Source organism: Coturnix japonica, chromosome 6 (assembly GCF_054131305.1).
Source record: "Coturnix japonica strain WE chromosome 6, WE-NBRP24, whole genome shotgun sequence".
Classification (NCBI taxonomy): domain Eukaryota; kingdom Metazoa; phylum Chordata; class Aves; order Galliformes; family Phasianidae; genus Coturnix; species Coturnix japonica.
In genome coordinates, this window is record NC_140668.1 from 29,481,059 (window position 1) to 29,508,462 (window position 27,404).

The 27,404-nt window shown below is 39.8% G+C and overlaps 1 non-coding gene across 2 annotated transcripts in view; it reads left to right on the plus strand.

The window, feature by feature from the left end:
- LOC107319302 (uncharacterized) overlaps positions 1 to 27,404 on the plus strand; it is a 334,287-nt gene that overhangs the window by 231,978 nt on the left and 74,905 nt on the right. The gene's annotated exons all lie outside the window — the stretch shown is intronic.

Genomic DNA, 27,404 nt, shown 5'->3' on the forward strand with positions numbered 1-27,404 from the left:
CCTTCTGGGGAAGCATCTTAGGAGGAGAGAGAGATATTTTTATTAAAGCCACAGGCGCCTAAGAGTGGGGGATTACAGTAGGATTCAATTCCACCTCACACTTTGCACCCTGTAAAACATAAATAGTGTGAAGTTTTGAGACCTCTGCACTTTTTAGGAACTTCTTTTCAGTATGTACCAGTGCCTCCATCTCTGCAAATGTAAAATTCTCTGTTCCTGTGGAGTTGGCTCTACAACAGTCTCAGAAATGGCATACTTTTAAACAATCTAGATCTTCAGTTCCTATCTTTGGAACTTGAGATGATGTAGAGATGGATAAAAGGATGTTGAAGAGACTTTTTTTCCTTCTGTTCCCTTTTTTCCTGACTTGTTTTCAATGTATGAGGTTTCCAAGGTATATTACCCAATATTACACATTAATAGAGTGTAGCTTCTATTGGGAGTTGTAAAAGAAATCGCAGAAGTTGAAAGCAGAAAGCATAACGTTTAGTAAACTCTTGTTTTGGTGCATCAAATCATTCAGAGTGCTTTAGTGACCATTTGTAAAGCAAGACAGGATGCTTTTCACTTCTGCCTTTGGAGTTGAGCAAGACAGAAAAAACAAGATGCAAATGATCACTGCAACAACTCTGAAAAGGGCCAAATCATGCTGATAAAGTAAATCTGAAGTTCTTTTCTTCCTATGTTCCCCTGAGGTGTAATTTTTCCTCTCGTTTTGTTAGCCCAGAGCTGGATGTGACTAAGAATGCTTCAAAGTTAATTGCAGTGAATGCATATAAGTATACATTTATCGATATTAAACATCAAAACTGCTAAGTTTATTTGCCATAAGTTTGCTGTTTCATTTTTGAGGTGCAGTTCTCCTCAATTTAGTATCTCCCCATTACTGTTTCTGGTGACATCAGCAATCTCTTTTAGCAGCACTGTAATAGGTTTGTCTGTGATCAGCTGAAGGGAATAGCAAAGAAGTGATTGAAATGTAAATTCTACAAGATAGTGTTTATTTTCAGAAGCTGAACTGTATTCTTCATAGAAATAGTTTAATTCATATGCAGTGGAATAGGTGCTGATGAAATGAAGTTAAAAGTTGGTTTGTTTTCTTTTCAGGCAGATAAGACAGTATCTGAAGGTGAAGAAATGACAAATAGTGCAGGTACAGATACTGCAGTATAACTAGAACAGAGCTATACAGAAACATTGCAGTGGAGTTTATAGAAATAAGTATTCTTCTTATTATTATGCAGCCTTGGAAGAATTTTTCAATGTTCTTTTTCCTAGGATAAAAAATGATGGATGAGTTATTATGCTAGAAGTTGAAATTACACAAAGGTTTCACTTAATTCTCTAGGAAATAAATTAATGTAATGTGTGTGTCTGCCCCTGTCTCTGTGGGGCCTGGCCGCTTGGTGATGTTCTGTATCTGATGGCGGGGAGCGAGGAAGTCTGAATTTATAGTCTGCTTTCCTAAGTTGGAGGGCTTTCTCTGTGTTATGCATCTTCCTGTGACACAGAATACCCCGTAGGAGTGTCTGTGGCTCACTTCTGTTTCTTTAATAACAGCAGCAATAAAAAATTTTAGTGATAGTGAAACAAAGGAACAGAAATTCCTCAGAGAACTGAGCTCAGATGTGCTCCGTTGAAGTTGTAGGAAATAAGTAGCAATGAAATAGGACTAAAACAATCGGACTGAACAAATGTGCATATGATTTCACCCCATAACTTACTGTATAGAATCATAGAATTACCCAGGTTGGAAGAGACCTTGAAGATCATCAAGTCCAACCACAGCCTAACCATAGTACCCTAGCTCTAACAACCCTCTGCTAAATCATATCCCTGAGCACCACATCCAAATGGCTCTTAAACACATCCAGGGAAGATGATTCAACCACCTCCCTGGGGAGCCTATTCCAGTGTTTAACTACTCTTTCTGTAAAGCAGTGTTTCCTAACATCCGACCTAAACTTACCTTGGCGCAACTTGAGGCAATTTCCCCTTGTCCTGTCACTTGTCACCAGTGAGAAGAGACTTGCCCCAGTCTCACTGTAAGCACCTTTCAGATACTGCAGTGTTTTCGTGGCACAGTGCACCACTGCACAGGGCAGTCCCAGCGCTGCCAGCCAGCCCCGCTCATGCAGCACGCAGGAGCAGCACTTCTGACACAGAAATATCCATGAGAGGTTTTATTCTCAAGTGCATTTGACCGTTGCTTATTTTATAGATGATACTTTAAGCTTAATAGACTTTTCAGGCATCTATAGTAACAATCCTGGGCTTTGAAATATCCAAGGTGTTCATCAGGAATTGAATGTCTCTAAGGAAATTCTGAGGTGCCAAGTGGAAGGCACTGCTGCGTAAAAGCTGTTTCTCTGATCCCATGCCAAGGGAAGGGAAGGCTGGGCAGCACGTGGCACGCACCTGGGGCTGGAATTCCCTATGGCATCCGATCCATTTGCAGTGGGACTGCTGGTGCCCCTCCGAGGGGTACTGACCACACTGCTGCCAGATGGAGGAGAGGGCTGTGTAGTGAATCTACAAACGTTCTGTGAGTGAAGGAAACAGCTTCTGATAGCTGGTGGGAGCACAGAACAGGGACAGCGGAAGGAGCATGGGTTTCATCATTGTTTTCAGTGTTTTTCTGTTTTTCTGTTTACTTTGTCATGATTGTTTTCATCTTAGCTTGAGAAAAAGACTACAAAGCTGCTTTTAAACTTCAGCTTTCATTTTGTGCCAAAGCAGAGTGGTGCACAGAGCTGCTGGTTCACACCAGCAGCTGGGAGCCCTGCTCTGAGCCCAGGAATGGGGAATAGTTGAGGAAAGCTGCTGTCGACCACTGCCTGGCAGCGGTCCCAGTAGCACTGCTGGGAAGAGGATGTGGGAGAGGTGCAAGCAGCATGCTCCTGCCTCGCTTCTCTCTCCCCATCTCATGTCTGGGCTCAGCACGGTGCTGGTGTGCGCTGTGCTGGTATGTGGCCGTGGAAAACAAAGGTAGCTCATGAATCAGCTTTTCAGCTCCTTTCCCCAGTAAATGAGCCCTGTGCCGGGTTCTTTATGTTGACAGCTGACATTTAGCTTTGATTATTTATGTTTCATAATGTTTTGGAACCTGGATTTGGTGCCACAGCTTTAAAAGTAATGAAGATTTTGAAATAACAAGACCAGAGCATGTTGGCAGCTAATGCTGCCCTGAGAGCAGGTAGGAGAGGAGCTGCTTCGTGCCCTTTGCAGGCTGTGCTGTGCTGTGCGGATGGCAGCAAACTGCGTATGAGTGCCCGTAACAAATCGTCCCTGGGTTGCTGAGAAATTTATTTGAAACTAAAATTATAGACAACACTTGCGTGCAGAAAACATGCTATTTTTCTTTGTAGTAGGGATTTAACCTAATCAATCACAATTCAGGAATTTATTGCAGGGATTTCTAATGGTTTTCTGGTTTGGGGAGCTTTAGAAGAATAATTCTGTACAGCTACTAGATAGCAACCATTTTTAAAGTTGTAAATCAGAAAATATTCAGTACTTTACCTTCTTAGCCCAAGTTTCATCTATGGATCTTTGTGTAAGGCCCTGATCCACTTTCTGCTAAGCACCCTCTTCTTGCAGTAATGAATGTCGTGCTGTAAGAGGATTTCAACTGGACAGATGTACCTTAATGTCTTGTAGCAGGATTTGCTGTTTTATAACACTGATTCTGGATTACTGTGTTCTTGGTTGGAACGTGGCAACAGCCACCCGTCCTGGGATAGAGGTGAAAGGAATGGTGCTTGTGGGAGAGCGTGGATGTATACACATGCAGGGATCTTTGTACTGGAAACAAAGTTATTTAATTAAGTTCAGCAGTCTAATTAGCTATTATGCTCCAACTAGCCTATACTGCATTACTGAAATAACAAATTTCCTGCAGTGATCCAAAACAGACTCAGTCCTATTATGCAGGAGCATAACTTCAGGATCACTGTTGATTAGCCATTTCATTTGCAGGTCTTAATAGTTGTTTATAGTTATAGTTATGGGTTTCTGAAATTACTGCTATGGAAGTAACTTTCCGTTACACCTTGCAGAGAAGGATCATTTGGGCAAGGTGAGAACTCCGATCTGTGATTCCCCCACACGGTTTTATGATGAAAGCCATCTGTTAGCTAGGTGTTAAGTGTTTTACAGGGCCTTGTGTGGTTACCTGAGTTACTAGAATAGAGGGATGCTGTCCGGAATGCTGTGTGGAATGCCCCCATCAGGGCAGCACAGGACACATGGAGAGTGCAGCATTCAGTGTGGCCACGTGAGGAGTGGGGATCAGACACTTTGGGGCCTCGGTGCTCCCTTCTAAGCAGGCATGTTCTCAGCACGACATGAAGGGGATTGTCTTGCATCATTTAATAAGAAATGAATTCCTGGCTATCAATTATTTTAACCACCACAGAGAATCGTAACTCTGTTAATGTTACAGAAAGCCAGTGCTTTGAAAAGCTGTAGAAACGGGCTCATTCACAAAATCCTTTGGGTATTTCTTGTGTTGGTTAATATAACATATTTCATTACTATAGAATCCTGTTGCTTGAAATTTTATTATGGTTGTTTTATTACTTTTAGCTTGGCAGAATCATCTAAGTAAGAACTGAGCCCTACAGGGCGTAGCTGCTCTTTTAGCAGCCTCCTCCAAGTTTCTCTCCCAGCTTTTGGGGCTGCGTGTCAATCTCACCTTGTGTGTTGTTCCATTGTTGCTACTGTCATTGGATTTCCTGGAACAGCCATGGTTTGATTCAACTCTGCATTTCAGCAAAATGACGTCTTGCTGGAAAATTAAGACAGGGGGTATGAAAAAAAAAACCAAAAAAACCCAAACCCTCAAGAAATAAAGTTTTCTGTTTTAGTAAGAGACTTTTCAACTCTTGCACACACGTGTTTTTTGCTGGTGGGGGTATTTGTTGGGTTTTTTGTTGTTTTGTTTCTTTACACCTAGTAGCCACTCTTAGATTGGAAAAAGCTGGCACAACAGTTGAATCAGTTGTATTTTTGTTCTTCTTAAAGACTTTCTAACTTCCTTGAATTTCTTACGCAGCAGTGACTGTTCCATGTCTGGAGAACTGCTGCAAATTAATTCCCTTATCTAGCTCTTCTTTTTATTTCTTCCTGATGCTGTTGTGGAATAAAATCAAAGATATACAGTATGCACCAAATGGGATTGCTGCTTCTTTTAAGATCTGCTTAGTTAGACATTTGTTCTTTCTGTGCAGAAAAATAATGTTAACAGCTGCTTAACCTGGTTAGGAGCTCATCTTGCTGCGTATTAAAAATGACATCTACTTATCTTTTTCTAGTGGCGTAATTTGTAAAATCACGTTTATAAAACTGAAACAGCATAAACGTAGCCTTGTTCATTCATTTTGTGTGGTTAACAAGCAGAAGGGAACATTCTGAAGGTCTTTGAGCATATGGCAATTGCGGTAGACACCCAGGAAACTGTCAGCCTTTTGGGGCCCAAAAGTGCTCCTGGACATCCTGCCCAAAAGGCTCGTAGTGGTGCTGGATTATTTCAATTAAGAAAAAGAAAAAAGGTAAAAGAAATCCCATTCTGCTTCCTTTCAAATGCCGTTTGCTATTTCTAGAAACCATTGAATGTTCAGATTGAGGACCCACCCTTTATTAATTAATGCAGCACAGAAAAGTAATTAAATTTGGTAATCTCATTAAAGCTTTTAATGGAATTGATCATTTCAAAGAGTTTTTTTTTTTTTTCTTTTCCTAGTTATTGAGATTCCTTAACAAAGGAGTCACTACTGGATTATTACTGCTTATTTCCAGTGCAAGATCATATTTTCGGGACACTGATTACTGTTTAGATGGGACCAATGTGCAGTTCCTAATGGAGATAAGCAGTAGGTTTTAGTATTCTCCCCTAGATGGTTAGCCACAGGTTCTGTTTTTTTTTTTCCTAAGCTGCTTGCAGACTTAGATCAAACATTTATTTTAAAAAATGCTCATTTACTAAAGCATTTTAATTCAAATAGCAGTCAGTTTTCACCTAAAGAATTTTCTGAGTATATTTAGCGGGGTACTCTGACTGAAATAAGTTGCTCAAACCTACTTGGTTTGATTCTTCAGTACAGAACACTTCCAAGGTTTCAGCAGTGTGTGGTTACTGGGAAATGAATAAAATCAGTATTTTTTCATTTGTTGCACTATTGTAATACTATAAAACTGTAGTGTTCCTATAAATTGCTTTGGAAGGCTGGCTGTACTTATTTTGCAGAACTTTTTTCATTGTTTACAATTAAAAACAAAACAACGTAAAAAGATAAGGATAAAAATACTTAGCAATCCTGTTTATTACAGCAGTAAATTCTCCAGTTTGTTTATGTATATTTTTACTGTGTGTATACATTTCTCCTGAAACTTCTGTCTTATTTCAATAACAGCAACTACTTCTCTGTTGTATTTGTGAAGAGTTGTGGTTGAACCTTTTGCAATCGGAATGGCTTTCTATCTTAAAATGTGCAGGAATAGTAAACCTTCAGGGAGAATTCTTTGTTTGTTAATTGGAAATAAGATGCGTGGACGTGTGGCCAGATTTCTTGTCGTACCATGTGTTTTTGGTTAATACTCCTGTCCAAACTAGGATTACCCAGCAAGGCTGCGTTATGCTTAGGGGCAGGGCACAGGTTCCTCTGCCTCTTGCACGGCCCCCCTGTGCTTACAGGTACCCACACTGCACTGCCCAAAAGGGGCTGTGAGGCCTCCTCTGAGCTCATTCTGCCTACCAATGCTCTTAAAAGGCTGAAAGCAGCGTCCTGGACAAATTCTCCTTGTTTTATAGACTTGGTGATTTTGATGTAAATTAAGGAGTCTTTTTTCCTTGCTTGTACCAGACAAATCGAAGATGAATTACTTTTGCATCAAAAAGTTTTCTGCACATTTCATCCCTCCTGCTGTTAGTTTCCGTAGACCAAAACCACAGACCTATTTTTATTGCAAGTACATTTTGTCCACAGAAATTGGAATTTGTTGAAATAGTATTTTTAAGTATTTATTTTCCACCAAAAAGGTTCAAACCAACTTTTTTGTAGTGTGGTCTTTCAGTTTTGTTTCAAATTATGCTCTTGATATGCTAAGCTAATGTTGAATAAGTACATAGCAAAGGTGTAAGAAATGGGGAGCTACGTTTCCTCTGCATTATCTCCTGCTGTGAACAAGCCCTTACTGTTTTTCTTTGCTGTACATCCAGCTCTTCCTGACAAACTTTATTTTTCTCATCTGGAGCTTCTCAGCTTCAACCAGAGCATTACAAGTCCATAGACCTGCAGGCTGCACAAGTCACAGGGTCACTTGACTCTCTTCAACTGCTTTTAGCATGAATTGCTAATTTCCTTGTTCTTTCTGAATGCTTGATCTCAAATTGCTGGATGGATGCAAGCGCTTGCTTTGCCAGTCACTTTCACAGAGCAACCTACTGTGGGATTTTTTTTAAGGCGCTGCTCGTGTTTCTGCTTGATGTGGTGTATTCCCATGGGGTCAGGTGCAAGGAGATGCAGAAGGTGCAGTCCTTGCCCTGACAGCATACAGTGTTGTAGAACATTAGTCTAGAGGAAAGCGGTGACAGACAAAAACAGCCAGAAATTCGACGGGTGGCTACAAGAGAAGGAACTGTCTCTGGTGGGCAGTAATGGAAGTCCCCTCTGGGGAATCTTGTTCTGTAGGAGGGCATGAGAGGAAGGAAATGGGACAGACCTTATGATAGGTTTGCATGCTTCGTGGTGTCGGTGTAATGGAGTTTTACTCTTCCTGTGCTTCATCCTTCAGAGCAGTTGTTGACAAATGTATGTACTGCTAAAAGGTGATGACACAAATCAGGTGTGACCATGAAGTGAGGGGTATTCCTCTCTGGTAACCAAGGTTTTATAAAAATATGGTAAAGAGATGTTTCTAATTGCAACTCAGTACATTCCATTGGAAATTTCCAGGCAATGTGCTGAAAATAGAGTTGTAAACAAAAACAAAAAGTGATTTATTTTTTTTAAATTTTATTATTATTATTATTATTTTGCATTCCTGAAGCCTATTCTCAGATTCCTTTACAAAAATGGAAAGCACAGCTACTCACAGGACTGCATTTAGCCAGCATACCAAGAACTTAAGGAATGTTTGCCAAAGGGCCTAAAGCATAAGGACAGGGCTATTTATCAGCAAAGTTAGAAAGTGCCATGAAAATTCCAGGGTAATATACTGAATGTGTAAACATGAAATAAAATTTTCATTAAACACTGAGTGTTTAAAAGCATGATGCTAGTCTTCAAGTGACCAGGCCCATGAGTTTAACTGGCACATGTGATTGCAAAGGTTCTAATGATAAATGTGTTCTTGTTTGTCTAGGTTGTCGTTGCCTCTCTTGGTACAGAGAAAGATAGGCAGCGATGACATTGCCTGAGAGCTTTGTAAAGATACATCAGTAACTGGAGAGCCAGTCTAATGCCAATTAAATTCATCCAGGTCTGCCTGTATTTCTGCATTTCACTGAATTTGGACAGGGATTTGTTCAGCTCTTTAAGTTTATACTTAATCATTTTCCCTTTCTGGGCCATGTTTGATAACTTGGTGTGTGCTGGAGGTACTGATGCAAAAAAAAAAAAAAAAAAAAAAAAAAAGTTTTTTTCCTTTTGAACAAGAAAAGGGGCATCTTTTTTGCCTGTTTGCCTGTCTTGTTGTTAAGCTGTTTCCCAACGTGTATTTTCTGCCTTCAGTTATTATTTCTGGGCATTAAACAATTCTAATTATTTTTATCTACATATTGCTAATAAATTCGGTGATAGCAAAAAAACCATGAATCGCCCAGCGAGAGTTGCTGCAGGTTATTTTTACAAAATCTTTTATACCCTTCATTTAAAATGTGATCCTTGTATGAAGTGTTTATATTCAGGAAAGCTTTTGGCTGTGGTTGAAATATCAGTTACCTGAAAGTTACCTAATATACCATTTGATGACTGCATAATGTAAGATTCAGTCCAGACCATTTTCTGTGTAAAATAGGCAAAACTAGGTAATCTGTCTTAAAAATGAGCCCTCCTTCTCTGTTTACCTGTGGGATTGTTATATGCCTAGATGAGGGTACCCACCAGTGTAAAATCTGCTTAATGTGATAGCAAAGCAGAGATGATATTGGAGGTGTACTGGTTAGTACACCTATAACAGGCTCTTCAACAAGATGTGTTTTCAAATCACAGTCAGTATTCAGTCTTGTGCCAGCACAACCCAGCGCTTGCCTCCATCAAAGCAAAGGGGCAGCAGGCAACAAGATGCCTCTTCCCAGCAATCTGCTCTGTCCCATCCTCTGATGGGAGGCCCAGTGGGGTGATTTGCTTGGCGGAACTGCGGCACTTTTCAGTGCTTGCCATTTTGATTTAGTTATGCACTGTGAGAACATTCGTTGACATAAAGTGATAATTAATGTCAGACTGAAGACTTCCACTCATTCTTTACATTTAAAATGACATTGGGACCTTTGTGAATGTTTGCTGTTAAAAACACCATTTATTTTGCTTTCACCGCTGGAAGATTTATTGTGAGAAATCAATGTGTAAAGAAACAATTCAGAAAATTCAGGCAGCAGATTTTCAAAGAAGCCTGGAAGCTGTGGCCTGCAAAATAGCTTAGTGAGGACTAGCAAGGTTTTCTGCAGGTTTCTGGGCACTTTTTGTGCCTGTCTTCTGGAGAGTGATGCAGGAGGCAATCAGATGCCAGGATAAAGCCTGTCTTCCACCTATGCTCAGTGCTTGGGGAGATGTGGAAACTCCAATCCTGCTCTTTTGAGATTTAGTCTGCAAAGCATAGGAACTGCCATGGGCACTCATTCATCCCTTGTTAAAACTCAGTGCTGGAAGAGTATCTGCAAAGCATCTCGGTGATGCCTGCTGTGCTGCTACATCAGAAAAAGCTGATGTGTATTTCTCTTCCTTGTCTAAGATTCACTGCAGTCAGAGATAGAAGGGGAAGTGCCTATGACTAGCTAATGGGTATTGAAGAGCTCTCACTGAAATTGTGGAAGTAAATCCACAGTATTTGATCTGAGCATTTCTCTGTACAGGAAAAGTCAGTTCTAATTTCAGGGACATCTGCTTAATCACTCTCATTTTATCTCAAAATTCTCAGTAAACTATTTTCAATATCATCACCATGATTAAGCCTGCAATAACAGGCTCCAAGAGTTACTGGACTGACATTGAAATTGATCTTAGCCTTACGAATTATCAGTCTTGTTCCTGTGAACGAAGAATATTTTAGACTGTGTGTTTATCTCTTTTATCATGTAACTCCACCTTTTAACTGGAAAAAAATCATGACTTGACAACAACTGAAGTGATGAAGGACACCAATTCCTACTGGGTTCATCCCTGCCAGCCAGTTTCCACGCATCTCTGTAGACTTCAGAAGGCAGGAAGGTTAGTCCCTTGGTGAGAATTAGCATGCTGTCTCTTATTCTTACTCCCCTAGCATGCTCAAGAAGCAACTTAGCAACTCTTCAAAGAGTTTAAGTTTTAAAGATTAAACAAATAATGTTTTTCTGTTGTAAATACGTATCTTCTTCAATTAGTCATGTGTCTTTTTTTCTTGATTTAATTTTTGATAAGCAATAGTTTAAAATATTACCAACAGAAGTTTGCAGAGGCTGACTGTAGGGATTTGGAGAATTTGCGAGCATAGAATTGTTTATTTTGCAGGAGACTTGTTCTGTGTTGACATGTATTTCTTATGCTAGAAGTCTTTAAAGGCAATGGAGAGAAGGCAATTGGTCTGTTACATCTTGCTTTATGGTGGGGGCATTTGCAGCACTGACGAGCGTGTGGCACCTTGCTCTGAAATAAGACCTGCTGGCCCTGGGTAAGATTTTACTGTGGGGATTTGTGAAAGTTGTTAAGCTCTTAAGATTAATAATTTTTAATGTATTGATTCAAAACACATTGGTTTTGTGCCAGTTTTTCTGTCAATGATAGTAATTTAAGGTGACATGGAAACTTGATTTTGTTAGAGGAGTAAAATATATTTGTGGTGTACTGACTGTGGTGGAAAATTGGTTTTCACTTGAAAATGGAGAAGTGCTAGCAAATGGCACATGTTAATTTATCCTCACTCAGGCTCACAGGCTTTTTATTCTCAGGTGTTTAGCACATGTGGTTGTTTAAGCTCGTTAGTGATTAAAATGCCAGTCCTGCTTGACCTGGTAGTAATTATTAGTGAGAGTGTTCCCAGCTGACCACCATGTGGATATTTGAAATCAGTGCAGGTGCTTCTCTGGATCCCCTCCTTGGAACATTTATGGTTTTTCAGATGGATTCCCTGGATGTATATGTCAGGGAAGCTCAGTTGGTGCTGGCTTTGATCTGGGCAGCAGAGACCTATGTAATCTGTACTTTGGGGGTGGCAGGGAAGCACTTGGAAATTTTGCTGTCTTAGTAATACCAGGAGAGATAAAGGCCAGCACCAGCTCACACCAGATAAATAACAGAAATAAGCTGTGCTAGACTCACTCTCGTAGAAGGGCTTTCTAAATGTCTGTGTTGAAGTGGGTTCTTTTTTCACTTTTTGTATCTTTATGGTATGCCTGCTGCCTTCCCTACCCTCTGTTGCTTTTCGGACTGTAACTGAAGGACAGGTGGTTGGAGATCAGTGATCCAGCTCAGTGTAACTGACATTTGAAAACATACAGAAATCACCAAGAGTCTGCTGAACTGAAAAAAAAACTTTCTACCCTTTGAGGCATGTCCCTTACTCCACCCAGTGCATAGCTGCCAGCCAACACCACCTCTTTCCCTCATGGACACGAGCCTGTCAGTCACCAAGAGGTCAGTGATCCCGTTAACCCACCTCTACTATTTCTTAGGATATAATTTGCCTGGAATAAAGCATATAAGACATAGTACATGATTTCACATTTTCAATGAGGGACAGTTATTTGCCATGATGCATAGATACTGTGCTGTATGATATGCTGTACTCTAGCAAGGCAAGTTGTTACGATTCCGCAATAATTAAAATGTAAATTAAATGAGTTTTCATTTATATGGCATCATCATCTATCATACTAGAAAGCAAATGTATGGTCTAAAGGAGGGGCAATTTATTTAAAGAAGAAAATTCAATAGTAACCGGTAGAATTCACATCCATCTGAAAAACATTCCTCTGGGCTTGATTTTTTTTTTTTCTGTATAGTAGAACAAAAGAAGAACCAGCACTTGGTAAACTGATGATAAAACATTATTTTCCATTTAGAAGTGAATGTTATGTTTTAAAGATGTGTGTGGAAAGTTGGAATGGAGTTTGTCACAGATAGTGTCTGAATTAGCATAAATTCACTTGCTTGAAGAACTGGAGATAAGAGAATAATATTTACAGTTGTTGCAATAGTTGAAAATAGACAACTCTCCTATCAAATTACTGTTGCACTCAAAGCAGTATTATTTTTCAGTATTAGTCTTGATCTTGGAGTTCTTTGGTTAAATTGTTCTTCCATTTTGAATTGCTTCACTCTGCCATTTTGTATTCATTGGGAGCTGTTTGTCAACATGTAAGATTTGATATGGTTTGGATGTTATAACTCTATTTGAGCCTCATGCAGTATATTTACAGTTGAAATTCTGCTCTTTGAGGGACTCTCTAGAAATGTGTATTCTCTTCTGTGGTCAGTCTTCAGGCTAGTTTGTTTTAGATTACCCATCTCTTTCACCATTGATTACTTCTAAGGTTTAGTTTCTCTAAGGTAAACCATTCGCATAAAAGTTCATAATTACAAGACTGTCTTTTACATCTCTTCTATCTCCCTTCTAGCTACCTGAACTAAGCTCAATTGTCTAAAGGAGCTGTATTCAATACAGCAAAATTAGAACAGGCCTGCTACCTTACCTTCTTTCTGAATGAATGTTAACAATGCTCTCTGAAGTATTCCAGTGAAAACTAAGGCTAGAAAGTATTTCTTATCTGGGAAGTACCTCATACTCTCACAACTAGGAGTTGTGAAACTCAGGTCATACAATTACCAATTGTGTCTGAAGCTCAGGGAAAGAAATAAATCTTGAGAGAAGCTGCTAAGGATTAATTTAGAAAAATGTCGGCTCCTCAGTATTTTCTGGATTCCAGAAATACTCATTCATTCCGTGATTCAGTTGCAGTGCTGTTGGCAGTTTAAAATATGGGCTCAGACTTGATGGGGAGGGGGGTAATCTATTAATCAGCACTTCATCTACAACTGCTTATCTTCTCTTTTCTGTAATTCCTCTTTTTAGTTGGACACTGGCATTGTCTGCGTACTTCATGTCATCCATCAACAGGAATGAATGAAGTACACAGCAATATATCAGTCTGACTAAGCTCAATAAAGTGAAGGAGAAGTAGAAAATTATTGCAATAGTCTTAAATCTTTAATGATAGCAGAATTAAATATATATCATTTTCTTTACTCATTACTGTAGCAGTAAAGATGTGTGCGAGTACATAGTTCTAATGTCACGTAGAATTTGTCTTTTTATTCTTTAAGTAAAAAAATCCTATTTGTGTGTTTTTGGATACGTCTGAGAGAAATGGTATCTGAGCTATTAAATACAGAATACTGGAGCACCTGCAGATCTTGGAGAATGCTTCTAGCAAACTTTATATAATAAAAATTAATTGAGCACTTGAAAGAATTAACGTCACTCCAACTGTGTTTCTTTCCCAAGTATTTGGCAACCCAAAAAAATTTATTTTACATTTTGGATGAAAGAGATTCAGCTGTTCCAAAGAATGAAAAGCATTCATTTCTGTTCTGGTTAAGATTCATTGCAGATGTTTCATTAATAAACTGTAGTGTCCTCTTAGAAAAAAAGATGAAAGCTTGATGGGAGGGCAGGAAATGCTATTTCTGCTATTTGTGTGAAAGTTTTCCCAGCTTTGGCATATCTACCTGATACATATGAGTTAATGGAATTGACTGTTAAATTTTTTGAGGCTTCTGCACCTGTCTATCAAACCCAAGGCAAGGGCTTGCAGGGGCTGAGCGGAGCTCAGTGCATTTTCCTTGGGGCTTAGGGTTTGAATTAGGCTGGACCTACAAGTGAAAACAGTGATGTCCTTACTGAAATAAGGCTAAGCAAAAAGAAGGGAAAAAGGAGTCAAGCAAGAGAGCAAAAGAAGCAATAGAACAACATGATCTGATGAGGTAGAGGTGCCTAGACAGCTTTCAGTTGGCATCATGGTGGGAAGAAGAGCAGAATCAGAGCGGTGTGGGCGCTGGTGGGAACAGGGAGCCAGTGAGACTCTGGAGAAGGCTGGCAAACACTTATAGCTGAGTGGATCTGAGGAAGAGGCGATGCTGGAAAGACCTTGGTACAATGGGCTGCAGATAGATGTACAGTCCTCATCAGAAATGGGACAACACCACAAATACTGCATTGCAGATTTCTCTGCTGTTAGTGTTAATGTGTCTCCAGGACATTTACAGGTCTTTTCTACGTTTAAGTCCCTTTGCTTACTTTACAGAATTCTGTGCTGTATATCTGCTTATTGAGCTTTAAGTCACAGCTTATTGCTGTGGCTGCTTATTAAGTTTTGAATGATATGTTAATGGCAGTCTGAATTATGGAATTTTGGAGGGAGCTGAAGGAACAGTGTGTTTTTTTTTTTCCCTTCCATTTCTTTTAGCCTAGGACATAATGCACAGAAGCTATATCAAGGTTAAGGTTTTGAGACTTGTTTTTACAAGTTCAGAAGTACTGGAATTACCTGTGCAATGATGGATGGAGCTTTGCTGCTGCAGCAGCAGGGAAAAGACAGCAATGTTTTGACAGCCCATTTACCAATTCTTGCAGGAGGACTGACTCGGAACACACACTGCCTCAGTCAGTGAGAAACTTTCTAGATTAAGAGTAATTCATGCTAAAAAAAAACACCCTGAGCCCTTTCTTGGTGCAAGGGATGCAATATGAAGTCATTGCTTTTAATGAAACTGTTCTGATTAAGACTAAACTTTGCAACTTCAGAGCACGTGTAACTGTTGGTTTTGTTGTGTTTTCATCTTGCTGAAGTCCCAAGAATTCTGAATGTATTTTAGATGATTCTTGCTACAAAACAATTTATAAATTAACGTGGATTAAATGGAAATGGTTCTTTCATAGCAATCTTGCAGCAGTAGGAATTATTTGCCCGAATGACACTTCTTGTATAATTTTAGTAGCTCTGAAGACTGCGCTTTCTGCAGTGGATTGGCCTTATAATCAAAGCTCTCATTTAAATTCTCCTTAGTACCTTCTATGTGAGAACTTTTTCTTTCTGTGCCCTCTAAATTATGTTGTCTATTTAGATAAATGGATCTCATCAAGAGTAAAAAGGACATCTTTCGTAAAGCATCAGATCTTTCTTGCTCGAAAGATTTATTAACTTCGTGTTATGAAGTTAATAAATGCTTTTATTCTCTGAGTCCTGCGGATATGATGGACAGAAAGCTCAAAGGTTTACCACATTTACATGTAATAAGGGGTCCTTAACAATGAATTGCATCCTTCACTTAGGCACTGTTACACAGTGTTTGGAAAAGGCATCTTTTGGAGGTGAGGTATTTTTTGTTGTTATTTGAAGAAACAGTTTGAGGCTCTCAGATCTGTTCTCTGTGGCGTTCAGTGTACAGTAAAAAGTTCAGCTTCCTCCTTTGGGCTCCAAGTGCAGAGTCAATGAAATGAATTATTTTTAAAGCACTAGGCTAAACATAATTATAGCAGGATGTGTTACTGAGATTGAAACCTTGACTTGTACAGTAACTGCAAAGATAGTGTCCTCCAGGGAAACCTCCCAGCAAATAAAAAACAGTAAACAGTAGCCAGAGCACATGCGTGGCACAGGTACATATGGGACGGGTAGTAGAATGGCAGAAGGCATAATTTCAACCAAACCAACATTTGAAGGTTCCCTTGGTTTTCATGAAGAACGAATCTTTTCCTCTTTGACAGAACTACCAAAGTGTTTGTGATTTTTCCAAAGGCTGTAGTTGGCACTAATTGAGCTAAAAGTGTATGATGATACATGGGTGGATATACATAGCTATTTGTTATGCTTATGTAGCAGTTCATAACTGCAGTCATTCTGGATCATTTTTCAGTCTCCTCTGTGTATAAGGCAACATTCAATTTTGTCAGTGGAGATTGAGACAGAGAGCAGAAGATGTGTATTGTCACTTAATGGTATGTTTTTGTTTGTTTGTTTTTCCTTTAGGATATTATTTTAGTTAGTGAGTCTTAACCTCTCACCTCTCAATCCGTGCAGTTAAACTTATTAGAAAACTTTGAAAGCACTTTTATTAGATTCAAGTATCTTTTAGGACAATATGTTCATAGCTTTGAATTTAGACTCTCTCTCTGATTAGGATTGTACCTAGAGGTGAGGAAGAGAAGTGTGCTAAAATCTCTCGCAGACATTTTCCATAATTTCAGCCCAAGGCAAGACAAGCACTATTGCAATCAAATAAAGGCTCTGCTTTTGCATTTGTCCAATTGCATCTGTGGCAAATCCAATCACTCTGTTCTCTGAAATACCCAGGAAGACAAAACAGTATGTGTAGGGCTTTGCTATGGGGTTGTCTGCATGAAGAGTTACCTGATCCATGCTCCTCTTTCAGGTTACCAAAGCTGTAAAGCCTGAACTGAAATGACTTGCCCGAGGTTACCTAACAATCCTGTTGTGGAGCAGATAATTTGAATTGATATCCCCAGAGTTAGTATCCTGCCACTTGCTGTCGTTACACTGATGTGAAGCTGTCTGAGGCAACAAGTTATTAGCTTAACTCTTCCTGAACTCGTCAGGAGCTCGAAGTGTAGAACCTCAACCAGGCAATTTGCGGCTGGGCTGTGCAGAGGAGCAGCACTAGAACTGTGATTGTGCTGCTCCCAGTGCGCCTCATGCTGAGCACTACCCTGTGCTCATCTCTCAACCCTGAACTCTAAGTAAAATTTTACTCTCAGTAAAATTCACCTCTAGCAATTCAAAAGTAATTTCCTCTTCTAACTGTTGTCTTTTTGAATCATCATAAACTTGATTCTGAACTACCTAATTTTCATTTGAAAATTGTTTATTACTAATAATGTTCATTAGGGTTTCCTATTCTCTGTTTGCCAGATTTCTTATACCTTTGGCCTTATTGATCAAAAATCCTTTTGCATCATTCATCTTTTTCTTCTGGCTTTCAGAGCCTGTTTCTCGAGCAATTTAGTACTTCATCTTACAAGAGTATTGCATTATTTGTAATGAAATTCTTATGTTCTTATTCAGTTGTAGAGTATGTGTCAAAATTCTAAGCCAATTAATATTTTCTTCATAATAAATACGTTGGTTAGTGGTAATCTAAATGAATCTTGTCTTCTGAAGGTCTCCTACATGAAATTTTGTACTTCATGCCTGTTGCTTTTTAAGATGCAAGGATTTCAGTTCTGTGACTTCCCAGCCCACACCAAGCATCTCTGAGAGGCCACTGCTGGGTAATACCTGCAGTGTTCACATAGTCATTACTTCAGTAAAACTGGCAGGAAGTGTTCATGTGCATATAGGTGCTTACATGGGTGTATGTCATCTTCTGTGCTACAGTACAGAATGGAGAATAATACAGTAATCCCTTGTGGAAAAACACTGTGAATGTAGCTGGTTTTCATAGTTTGCTGTTGTGTTGTTTTGTTGGTTTTTTTTAATGTGAATTATGTCATTTTGCCATCAAATCACAAAATATTTCCTTGCTACCATCCCTGTGAGAGTTTCAACAAGAAACATTTCAATCTGATACCTGTGTAACTCTGGGGCTATATTCTAACCTTATGGATTTAAAACAGTTTTTTGTGGTGCAGCTGTGGGGCTGGAGTGAAGGTAAATGTGCACAGAGGAAGGGCACACGAGCATTCAGAGTTCTTCTAAACTGCTCATCCTGTCCAAAAAGTGCAGGCTGGGTGCCCCAACCTCATGCAGTTCCTGCCATGCTCTTGGAGCTCGTGCCTGAAGGCTGACACTGCTGCCTGCAGTCCTGCACCACTCTGCAGTCAGTCAACATTGGTTGCAGCTGCCTGCAAGAGAGCAGGCACATGGTGACCCATTCCATGTGTTCATTATGTAGTTATGAGACTAACATGAGCAACAGTAAGAACTGCTGTTATTTAGTGAATATCTGGAATTGACTTGTCCGAGATTTCTTATTCTTCTAAGAAAGCATTTTTACAGCAGTAATTTGCTGTTGTAACAGTCAGCAGCTCCTGGGTCTTTGGTTCAGGTCTTTCAGATGGTTGCCTTACTTGCACTTCTACTGATGATGCATATTGTCCCCAGGTTCCTGAGGTTTCCAGCTGTCAGACCAAACAAAACAATACCATTGGAAACCCAAATACGCTCTGTAAACCATCATTAAAATATTAACAATAAATCCCAGGACACTGTGCTGCAATACAAATCCTGCGACTTAGGAGCTATTACACTTCAGCTTGGGATAAAATGATCGCAGGAATATAGGTGGCTCTGTCAAGTTGTTAAAAGATAATACTGGTGTATGCAGCAACGAGGCTGTCAGAGATGGTAAATATTGTTCTAGAAAATAGGAAAGTAGATGATTTTTTCATTAGTGCTTGTGAAAATGACTTGTATTTTGACTTTGATACGGTGTGGGCATAACTAGCTGTGCTTCCTATAGTTAACATTATCTTGAGTGTCCATTTTGTAAGATTTGTTTCTGCTGAATTGTGTCAAGCTAAAGTATGCTTGGCTGCTGCTATGGGATGAATTTGAGACTTTGTCAGCAGAAATAACAGGTTTTTCTTAGATGGAGACTAGATTCTTAATTGTTGGCTGAAAAACTTTCACACTTACATATTTCAGATCAGACAGTTTGTTTTAGAGGCCACTCTTGCTGGAGTTTAATCTTTTTGTCCTTATAAACTTCTAAGTGAGAAGATGTCACTTTTCCTGGACCTGCCTTAGCTCAGGAATGTGTGCAGACAAGCAGCTGCTATGTAGCAAGTGTACTAGACTTACAGTGAGCAAGGGAACTGGCCCTGCTTTAGGGCTTCTGCTTGGGTGCAGGTAGGCTCCGAAGAGCTATGCATCTCTCTTTCTCAGTTTTATGTGGAAGATAATAATCTAGCACCTGGATTTCTTTGTGCGCTTGTGGCAAACAGCTCCACTAATGCATGGCATTCTTAGTCTGCAGATGTCCACCTATGCACTTTCTACATATGCTGCTGACAGCCTAACAACTTGTGTAGCCCAGAGGTAATTAAACAGCAAGTCTTGAGTAGGCTTTAGCATAGTGTCATAATTAAACTATCATATCTCTTTACGCTTACTACTGTGTGCTAAGCCAGATGTCTTTTGCCTTTTCAAGGAGCTTTTCTCCTATATATCATATATTGCACATAAACAGCGGTATTCAATAGCAGCCTTACATGCTTTCCATTCATTCTTGCCATAAGAATGAACTGTATGCAAAAAAAAATCTCTCTTCTTAAAACAAGAGAGAACAATTGCAGAGATATTCTGCAGTCACCTACTGGAAGGAATTGTCTTGGATAGGCAGCTCCCAAAATAGCCTTCCTGGAGAAAAAGGTGAAGGCACCTTTGCTTTTCTGAAATGTATGGCTCTGTCTGGTGAAGATAAAGGGCTGTACCTGGGTTTGCCCAGACAGCAGCTGGCATAGAGCTTAGGGCTGTGAGACCACAGCATCCTTTGCTACCTGGCTGCTGTTAAGCACTGTGGGAGGAGGGAGCCCACCAGTGTCTTGGGCCTCTCAGGAATCATCCAGTGTTTGTTTGTTTGTTTCCTTTGCCTTTTCTGCCTTAAAGGGCAGAACCCAGATTGATTGGTTCTTTGCTCAGTCCACATAGCAGCGGTGTCCAACAGTGTGTGTTCATTATTCATCGTAAGTTGAAAGGATATTCTGGTTGGGCAGTGCTGTAATCTCCCACTGCTTTCAATCAGATTTCTTCCAGTGTAAACAAACCCCATCAAAGCTGAAGAAGTGGGTCAGATTGAGATGTCATGGCACAAGATAACCTAATCCAATGGAATTGGTTCTAAAATGGTTCCTCTTGGTGCAGGAAGGAGGGACTGGGCTGCAGCACACCCTTTGGAAAGGTCTCTTTATCAGAAAAGTGTACAAATTCAGAGGTTGGTAATGCTACTGTTTTTACTTTGGGGCATTTTGGAGGTGCGTTATTTAGACAAAGGGCCCAGGGTTTTTTCGTCTGCTTTGCCTGTTAGTGCTACACAAAAGCTTGAGTGAAATACACTCTCAAAAGACCATTTCCAGAGCAATCAAATGAAACCATCCTAACACACTTTTACATATTATTAGATAAATTGGGCAATGACATATGGATGTATAATTGTACAGCTTATGTATTGCATTAATGATGCATAAAACATGTCTTCGGAGTGCAGCTATACAGTGACTTTCTTTCTAGAAATCCATCAGAACAGCATACCAATGATGCTGTATTCTTTCCATGGTGTTTGGAAGACATCTGTTTGGTGTTAGCAGTTGTCATACAGTTGAGAGTATCATTATAAGGCCTGAAAAGGGTGAACTTGCCCTTCTTTTAGTTGCTGTCGTTGAGCTATTAATTGTTATGTTTTAATATTTCTGTTACAAACCAGGCTGAAGGGACCATATTAGCTGTGGGGCTGTTCTGTGTCAGGTTTGCTGTCTCTATGCTTCTGGTTTGGAAGCGGTTTGCTGGGTCCATTGGAAGGAAGCAGGCAGTGTACAGGTGCAGGTAGAAACAGAAGCCCTAAGTGCCAAAGCAGAAAACAGAAGCATAGTGGGCTGCTGAAGACACGGATTCTGGAGAAGGAGAGACTTATAGGGAGATTTTCCAAGATCTGTCTCTTGAGATTCTTTCCATAGTTCACCTCTGCGTATGAGGGATCTGTTTCCACAACTTGCAGAGCGTTGCCCACAGTCCCACATGTCTATGAGACTGTTAACAGGAGAGTACACTGCTGGTGGAGAGCTGCACTGACAAATAACTGGCATTCAGGCCTGGTGGAAAACAGCAACAGATGCTTTGAAAACTTGCACCAACAGACTTCAACTGAGAGCTCTCACTTAGATCAGTAGAGTGGCCAGGTGAAGTGGACCAGCAAGAAGACTTTAGCAGACTTGTAAGAGACCTGAAAATAAATTTTGCATCTTCTGTGAACAGTTCTGTGAACCCAACCCACAGCTCCTTGTTGAATTTCTTAATAAAGGGTTCCAGCCAAATTCCGATGCCCTAATGTTAAGATTTTATTTGAACGTCATCGGGGAAATAAATTCTTTCTTCAGAAACAGTGTTTAAATGAAATACTGAAGTATAATTAAAGTAAAAATACTGTATTTTATCTAAAATGAACTTGAAATAAATAGCAGCATGGCCTGTGGTCGGCCCTACTTGTAGTCATAAAGCACTGTTTAGGGCCATGGGAAAGGTAAGGCTGAGCCAGAAGAGTGCTGAGGGGGCTGTGTGAGACTGTGCCCTCATCTGGGGCAGTGTGGTGAGAGCAGGGCTGTAAAGCAGAACAGTTAAGTGATCCCAGTGCCTGCATTATGTGCAGTTCAGAAAAGCTCTGGTTCTACAGATGACGCATTGATTAGCAGCTGAAGTACATTAGTGGCAGTCTTCCAGTTGTGTTTCATCCAAAAGGAATCTGTTTTGTGCTCTCCAAGGCTGCACCTCAATGCAAAGGATTACAGATAGGATTCACTGGGAGGTTTACTTCAATAGTGCTGAAGGACAGGTAGGTCTAGAAAGAAATGGATAAAGGAGGATTTGAAATAAGCAGTAATTTAAATGGAATTGGAGATTTTCTAATGAAGGCATGCTGATTTGACAATAAATAATTGGGAAAAAGTACTACTATTACATTAAACTTTATTAGGATCTGTGCTAAAGAGCAGATATGGCATGGAGGGAGTCTAAGTTTGCGTTTCCAAGCTCTGAGAGTTTATATGCATCTCTATTCTGACCCAGCCTGCAAGGGTCTGCACAGTGAACATCTGAAACAAAAACTAGTCTAGTCTCAAATGGATCACCCAGAATTGTCTTGCAGTGAAAACTCTGTGTTGTCAGAGCAGCTGCTTCACAACTTCACTAAAGCTTTTATCAACGTAGTCATCATAGCAGGCATGTTTTCTTTATCCAGACTAAGTAAGGAACACAGGGAAGGAAGGTTTTTGTAGAAACCATACCTTACTTAGAGATCTATCAGGACCATGGCATTCAGACAGTTGCACTGAGATCAGCCAAAGTAATTCTCAATCCCTTCTTGCTTAGGAAAAGGTATTTTGAGTAACTTTAAAGAATTTTTGCATATTGTTTAAAATAAACACATGTGACCAACTGAAATGCTCTAGTAGTTGAGTTTCCTGGCGTGTAAGACTTAGCAATATGCTGTACTCCTCTACTGGAGCAAGCATGCTTAAAAGAAAGGGAGACTTACAGATCAAACTCCTGTATTTGCAGTGTTCTCTGGTGTTTCTTTCCTGCGTCATTATACGTATGTTTGGCTGAGGAGACTGAGATTTGGGAATTAGATCAGGTTGAGTTCAGCATGTGAAATGATAAGAAGAATGCTTGTTTCTGACTTGGAAATAAAACCCATTATCTTTTTGTGGATATTGGTGTTTAATTTCAGGTAATGGGAAGCAGAGTAGCAAATGTCCCAATGCTTTCAGCTCTGACTTTGTGGGGGAGGATGCAAAAGATATTGATTTTAATGCAATACTAAATACTAAGGATGCTAAAGAGCAAACATCGTCCTTAGCCTGGCTATTAAAGAAAAGAGAGAGAGAGAGTATTGATCCTGTGAAGGCCTGTGAGGTTTTTGATCAAAGTACCAAGACCGTAGGCCATATTTCTTATTTTGATAAGAGTTATGAAAAGTGCGTTAGTTAGTGGTTACCTAAATACAATGGAATGCCTTTCCACAGCTGATCATGGTTCCACTTCTGCTCTTTATCAGTGTGAAGCAAGTAATCTGAGTTTTTTCATCTCTGGGTACTTGTCTGTGCTGAAGAAAGATCTGTTAATTAGAGCCTTCTCAATATGGATTTTCTTTCTTCCTGTGTGTATGTGAGCAGAATCGGTCTTTTAACAAAGCAACCAGGAAAACCTGTATTAAGTGTTCTTTGGATTTGCAGGCAGAATGCAAACTTGTCACCTTTTGTGTTTGGAAAGGAGGCTCTGTCTCTTTTGCTGATGAGAGAATTGACTGAAGAGCAAAGAACAGTTTCATAGCTGATCCTTTGCCAGCGTCTTAAGCCTGTATGAAATCAATAAAGCTGGCATCTGTTTTTTCCAAGGTACTTGTTGGAGGGTATGGATTACTGAGGTTATATCAGCCCAAGGTATCAGTGTGATTAGACATGTGGCATGTATACTTTTATATTGTCTTTGTGGCCTCCAAGAAATGTAACAGTGATTACTGAACTAAGGAGAGTCATATTTTCAAATGGGCCCTGAGTTAGTTCAAATACATGGGATATACATGGGAAATACATGGGAGCATTACTATTCTATGGCTGGTTAGTTGGCTGCCTTTTAAGTATGTGCAAACTACAAAGATACTGTAGTAATGAATTCAAGCTTGCATTCTTTTAGTATAGTTGGATCATGGCCAGCTAACAATGGCTTTCATTCTTACTAATTTATAACTTATTTTTTCATATGATACACAGTATATAGTAGTTAATTCACTTTCATGCATATATGTTTTATTATCTTTACTGCAAAGGTAATCAAATGCTGGAACAAATTGCCTGGATAGGTTTTGGAGTCTCCATGCTTGGAGATATTCAAGTTCAGCAGCCTGCTTAGCTGACCCTGCTGAGCAAGGGGGTTGGACTTGGTGATCTCCAGAGGCCCTTCCAGCTTCAGTATTTCTGTGACTGTATTTGCAGTCTTATCTTGTGCTGTTAATAGACTGCAACTGCCCAGTTTTCATCCTGACACACTGTTTTATGACAAAATTTAAAATCCTAGTAAAAGGTTTATAGTGGAAGTACTGACAACCTTTTGTACAACAGTACAAATGCACCACTGTTACATATAAGGAAAACATGCAGTAAGGTCTAGAGTTTGAGTCTGATTTATAACTCACGTAAGATAAATCACTGGGAGTACTTATACATAGCAATTATCAGTAGCAGTCTCCTGATTTTCTGAACCATGCAGCCCTCTAATATTGGCTTTTAATTTCCTCTTACATTATTAGAATATCTATTTCATAGTGTGTTTCATCTGATTTTCGTATTGTACTTTCAGAAATAACAATCAAAAGAACAAGTTGAGTCTGCTTTAGGAGTTGTTGCTGTTTTTTATTTTCTTATTTCGAGGTATGTTTGTTATCTCTTCTTGTAGTTCTAGGACTGCTTTGTATTTGGTAGAGTGAAGCACTGTCCTGTTGCAGAGACAGCTCTGTAGATGCAGTATCTGCAATTTCAAACTGCAGAGCAGGTGGCTTTTTTTTGGTTTTGTTGCTTTTTCTTTTTATCCCTTACCATTGCATTGGGCAGGTTTTAGAAACTAGAAACTATTTCAGAGATGTTCAAAGCTGGCGAAGGTTTCCTTCCCTCCCACCTAGGATTTGCTGCTGCATTTGAAGACTAAGAAAGGAAAAGGATGTTGGACTTCTGATTTTTGTCATGAAAATAGTTTCATTGCTGTACTGAGAGTGGTGATGTGGTGTTACCTGACTGATGCTAAATGGACATAATTCCTCAAGTTGCTGCACGCTCATTTCTCATTAATTTTAGTTGCAGTTGGAACTGCTCGGAACCTTGAAGTCATGTTAGGAAAACCTGTTGAGAACTCTTCTGGAAGGGTAAAAGTATTGTAATAAGTCTAAAATGTTTACTCTTTTTAACTAAGAGAGGGAAAAGTGGTCTGGACAGGCAAGTGAAAGGGGAGTGAAAAGGAGAGGAAAGACTCCTTGATTTAGGATTGAAGTAAAAAACACCTCTTTGTAGCAGAATGAGAACTTAGTCTTCCAAGAAAGGACAAACATCTGCCGTTAAGAACAAGCTTAACTCACTTGTTCTGATTTATTTATTTGTTTTTTCCCTTAAGCAGAAGAATATGTTGTGATAGAGGAGCATGGGAAGTCAGGCAGTGCTGTTAGGAAGATGCATAAGTAGGGAAGTTTGCTTTATACTTAAGAAATGGCCAGGGGGCCTCTGGTCCAGGACTTTGGGCTGTGGCTGCTCTGGTGCACAGGACACAGTGTCGTAGGCTGCTTGGTGTGCCATTAGTCAGCACTAAGAAGTTATAGGAACAAATCTGCTTCTGTACAAGCTCATCCTTTAGCAGAATTCTGGACTTTCTTGGTCCCGAAATAATTTTCTAAGTATATGACTTCTTGGAAGAGTAGTTCTTGATGTTATATTTCGCTAATGGTCCTCCTCCAATTTCCATGGGAGGAAGCTATTACCCCAGCATCCTGTGTAGCAGGCTTTTTTCCACTTATTCATACTTAGAGATAGTAGTGGTTTGGTTTTGCTATTCAGGCTGGCTTAAGCAGCCCTCTGGCAAAGAAGCAGAGATGTCTGTGTGTGTTCTTCGTGTCCTTTCTCACCATGAACTGATGAACAAAATATTCACCTGTCTCTAAAATCTTTAATTAAAGTACCTGTTTATTTGCAGTCTATGTTCAAATATTTTCTATTAGTGCTGTGTCCCTTTGGTCACTATTAATGTTGAAAGAGTTATTTTAACTTATGCGTGTTCCAATGGCTGAGTCTGCATGTGGAAATTCTGATAAAAGCCAGAAGGATTTTTCCTCCCCTTGTACCGGTAGGGGAAAATTTCATCTGTTATTATCTTTGCACTTATCTACTCCTAAGTTTTAGTGCCAGACATTAAAATCATTGGTTATGTTCATTCAGGAATATTTATTGGTTTATTAAACTGAACTACATTTACTAGATGAAGTTTTAAAGACTAATGCACAAAATGCCAGCAGCTTCCCCAGGTGAGGAGGAGCTCTTTGGACGGCACTCCTCCCCTCCAGGAGTTCAGATCTGAAGCCTCCCAGCAGTGACTAAGCACTTGCTGCTTTTTAGATTATCTGAGTACCTGTAAAGATTTCTGATAAATTTATTTCTGTGTAACTGCACACAGATTTGCAGTATCCATTCTAAGGGCAGGCATATCAGAAGAGACAGCTGACATGCTGGGTATGGTTGTTAACTTGGGCCTGAAGTCAGTCAACACCAGAAACCAGAGTGGTTTTTTGTCTTTAATGGTGAAATACTGGCTTCAAACCTTGGCAGGCATCAGGCCTTCTTCCTATGGTGCTCTGTAAAACCAAGTAATTCAGCGTCCTGTGGAACCTGCCAGCAGTGCCAGCTGGCTCTTAAGCCAACTTGTCTTTTTCTTTTTTTTCTCTGTTATGAGCATAATTCTGTATGGTTGCCAAGTAGGTGAGCTAACATTCACTGGCTGCTGACACACATGGTCCCGTGTGTGTGTAAGCATCCTCAGGCACAAAGAACCCCATGAGTTCTGTGGGGCCTGCAGCCAGACCGAAGTCACTCACACTGTGACACACATTCACGTTCCTCATGTCCTGCATGTAGTTTCACCTTGCTTTTGTTGTTTGTCCACCTTACACTGAGTGAGTGTGTGGAAGCAGAATGGGAAGATTTTGCAGCCTGGGAGGAGACCGGGAGCGTTTTGTGCTGAGAATCCCATTAGAAAAAGGATGCTTTTAAGCCATGTCAATGTTATTCCCATTTTGCTGAGGCATTCTGAGTCCTCATCACCACCGTTCTTCACATTGTTTACTGAACTTTTAATCTGCTTCCCTGCATTTAAAGGTCCTTCACTAAGCCTCTTGGAACACTACCCTGCCTGCCTGCTTGCCAGACTGCTATTAAGCTATTGTTGGTGAAATACAAAGCAAAGTGTGCACATAGCTGGTACACCAGAAAACAGAAACAAAATTCGGAAGCCCATTTGGGAATAGTTTGGTGAGCTTTTTGTCAGAGGTTTATGATTCCTTTTTAATTAACTGTCACAATTAAAATATTATTTTAAAATATGCTTTCTTTGCAAAAAGAAGTTGAACTCACTGTGGGGCTGTCAGAGTTTATCTCTGCCTCTGTTTGACCTTTGTCCTTTAAGATTCAGCAAAATTTCTTCATTTATTGCACTTTGGGGGCTTTATAAGCCTGGAGGAGAAACACTGTCATTCAGAAGTCAATTCTGCTAACCCATTAGGAAAGCACATTCACACTAATGGTTCTACAGTCAATCAGTAACAAAGACCTACAGGAAGACATACCTGTTTCACTGTTCACTGATCTGGCAATTTGATCAATATTATTTTGAGCAAATCTTTCTTTCTTTTTTTTTTTTTTCTACTTCATCTGCAATGTCTCTTTTTACA